This window comes from Dioscorea cayenensis, chromosome 5 (assembly GCF_009730915.1).
Source record: "Dioscorea cayenensis subsp. rotundata cultivar TDr96_F1 chromosome 5, TDr96_F1_v2_PseudoChromosome.rev07_lg8_w22 25.fasta, whole genome shotgun sequence".
Classification (NCBI taxonomy): Eukaryota; Viridiplantae; Streptophyta; class Magnoliopsida; order Dioscoreales; family Dioscoreaceae; genus Dioscorea; species Dioscorea cayenensis.
Window position 1 is genome coordinate 19,782,713 of NC_052475.1, and position 3,681 is coordinate 19,786,393.

The 3,681-nt window shown below is 38.5% G+C and overlaps 1 pseudogene; it reads left to right on the plus strand.

The window, feature by feature from the left end:
- LOC120262671 lies at positions 1-78 on the plus strand (annotated as a pseudogene).
- The last annotated feature ends 3,603 nt before the right edge of the window (positions 79-3,681 follow it).

A 3,681-nucleotide genomic window follows, 5' to 3' on the forward strand; every position in this document is an offset into this window, starting at 1 on the left:
AGGTTGTGATGTGGGCATTTCCTTAACAAGTCTTTGAATCTCTCCCATGGCTCAAACAGTAATTTAGTGTCCAACTATGCGTAAAGCTGTAATCTCCTGACGCTTGGTCATTCTTCCTTGTAGAAAATAATGGGGTAAGAACGACTCGACAAGCTGCTCCTAAGTCATAATAGATGCTCGAGGAAGAGCCTGAAGCCACTGCTTAGCTCTTTTTTTCAATGAAAATGGCAATAAGTGGAGTCTAATGACGTCATTAGAAATGTTGTTGATCTTCAGCATACCATATACCTCGAGGAATCCCCCAATATGACTGTTGGGATACTCGTACATTAATCCATAGAACTGTATTGAATTTTGGACCATCTGCACAAAAACAGGCTTGAGCTCAAAGTTATTACTGTAACTAGTGGGCGCATTATACTTGACAGAGAGCCATCAAGAGTGGGACGAGAATAATCTGAAAGGGTCCTATGTCTGTTCCCTTATTATGCTATGGTGTTCAACTACTCCCCCTCAACACTCACTATCAAAGATCTTATCTCATTCAGTAAAGTTATTCTCAATCTAGTCCCAATTACTCTTTCTATACTGCTCTTGCCTTCTACCAATCTTGTCGCCTTGCCCTTTGGTGACATACACTGAAACCAAATAAGATAAAAATAATCAGAAAAGAATACAGATAAGTAAAAGAAAAACAAACAAACTAATAAGAAATAAAATGACTAAAGTGAAGAAAATTCAAGTGTTCCTAAATATCACTAATCCTCCCCGGCAACGGCGCTAAAAACTTGACAGGGATGCAAGTGTACGTGTCGATCGTGTAAAAATAGTGTGAGTAAAGTAGAGTGTCGGTCCACATGTAAGAAAGTGAATACTAGTAATAACCCTAATTCCAAAAAATAGGCTAAATAATTGAATTATGTGTATGTGAACAATAGAAAAACTTAAGCAAGAAATACGGAAATGAAGCATCAGTGAAACCAAGTGAAGAAACGATGTCTGGGCATAGTATCCCTCTAGGGTTATAAAGTGCAGGGTAAAGGTTATTTAAGCATGCAATCCTATTTGAACTGAGAGGTTTCTAGAATTATACTAAACCCTGATTTCTCAGGCAAAGAGTAATTAAATATGCGCAGAGCTAATACAGACATTCATACAATTGCATTAACAGTTTATGAATGTTCACTGGTAGCTAATGACAATCTTTTAAGTAGATAATCTCACTCAAGAAAGAGATTACCCCTAATTCAAATACAGAGCAAAAATGCGATTTTTGCTAAAATCTACTCCACATGATTGCAAGGAGTACGGAGATTATCACTAACTCACTCGGGAGGATTGATGTAGACAGAGTCTCCAAAGTACCCTAACTAGAGGCTTAGTCACAATCCCCTCGAATTGCGGCGTGTCTATGCTAGATGGGAATTTCTTCTCGGCACAAAGCACATCAGATGTTTGAAAACTATGGGCTCTCACCACAATAGAAATCATTCGATAAAAACACACAATTAGATTCAAATAGAGATGATTACAAATGAGGAAACAACTAAAGCATCAAAGATCTAACAACCAATGCCAATGAAATAAACCCTAGAGATCAACTATACCCAAACATCTACAAATGCGCCCTTCATTAAAGAAGGTAAAGCATTCAAGACACAAATAATAGGCGACATGAAAAATATGAAAACCACATTCTCAATTGCGCCGATGGAGGATCACCGAAGAAGTCCTAGGAAAGTTTTCACACACACCGCCAAGGTGAGCTTGATGGCTACAACCTTTAATCTCCTTGAATTTGAATCTAAATTTCCCTTCAAATAACCCCTTGAGTGTTTGAGATTCATCTTCTTTCTTCCCTAACTTTTCCTCTAAGAATTGCCCCAAAAATAAAGAATGCCCTAAAAGTCCATGTTAGTTCTATTTATACTAGATTGATTACGGGCTGCTTATGGGCCTAAGGACGTGGCCATAAGGGAGCTAGAAAAGATGGTCATAAGCCTTATAGAAATACTTACGGTAGTAAGTCACGTCCGTAAGCTCTACTATTTGTGTTACTGTCCAGCTTACAACCGTAAGCGTTGGACCGTAAGGTTCACTGTGTTGCTTCTTACGGTCGCCCTTATGGGCGTATGCTGTGGTCATAAAATCTTTTAGATGGTCCTTACAAGCATCCTTACAAGCTTAAGCTGTACTTGTAAGGTCCTCTAATTTGGCTCTGAATCCCTTTTACAGTTAAAAGCATGCCCACAAGGTTCTTTGGAATCTAGTTACGGCCGTAAAGTAGGTTGTAAACTGCTCATAAGCATCCCAATTTTCCTTGTCCTTGTTCAAATGACGCCAAGAGAGCTCCGTCTCATTCGTTTAAGGTCTAAAATACTTCTTTTGGCCCTCTCTCATCTTGAAGTGCCGACCTAAGCCTGATATTGTGAAACACACTAGTGTTAGTATCAAATTCCATAATAAGGTTGTAATATATGTGGAATAAATGTACAAAGTGATATAAAATACATGAATGTTGTACACTCATCAGTACTACTAGCACTGCACTCCATGCTCTATTCTAGGCCTCATTACTAATCTTTCTCATCTCATGTTGGGTTAAGTTTATAATCTCATTCTTGACTCTTCAAGCACATCTCAACACACTCCCTTGATTAAATAGTGATGACACCAAGCTCTGATTTGAGAAAAATATGCATCTCCACGGGTAGGGTTTGGTGAAGATATCAACAAGTTGCTCACTAGAACTATAGTGCTGAACTGAGATTGTTTTATCATTAATTAATCCATGAATAAAATGATACCCGATGTCTATATGTTTGGTTCTTCCATGAAGAGGTGGATTTTTAGCAATGGCTATTGTAGACTGGTTATCACAAAGTTGGTCACCAGAACTACAGTTGCAATGCCATCCTAGTCGGTTTAAGGTCAAATAGTCCAAATTTTCTAAACATGGTGTATTTCATTACATTAATGCTAGCTCCTAAATCTGCTAGGACTTTTCATTAACCAAATCACCAATTTTGCAAGGAATAGTAAAACTCCCTAGATCTTTTTGCTTCTTCGATAGCTAGTTTTGAAGCAATGCCAAACTTCCTTCGCTCAATATCACTGTAGATATCTCCTCAAGTTTCCATTTGTTTGTTGATAAATCCTTGAGAAAGTTAGTGTACTTTGGCATTTGGGACAAGAATTCCACAAATGGTACATTGATGTGTAATTGCTTCAACAAGTCCAGAAATCTCTTGAATTGCTCATCCATGAGGTCATTCTTCAATCTTAAAGGATAAGGGAGGCAAAGAACATACTCCTTCACTAATGATGGTGCTTTCTTCTCATCAGTTGCCGTATGTTCTTCCTCCCTTGCTGGACCTTCGACAATCTCAATTTCTGGCCTTTTTTTCTTATCCATTACCTGCTCACTACCCATTCCCAACTCTTTACCACTCTGAATAGGGATTTCCTTGAGATGCTCATGGAGATTGGCTTAGGTGTTACTAGGTAGACTTCCTTGAGGTTACTCAGACAATAGTTTGGCAATCTGTCTTGCTTGGTTCTCCAAGTTCTGAAGAGAAGCCTGTTGGTTTCTCAATGATGCCCCTATACCCTAGAACCTATTGTCTGATTGTTGCAACTTGATGTCTGTACTCTGAATGAACTGAGTAAGCAATTCCTCCA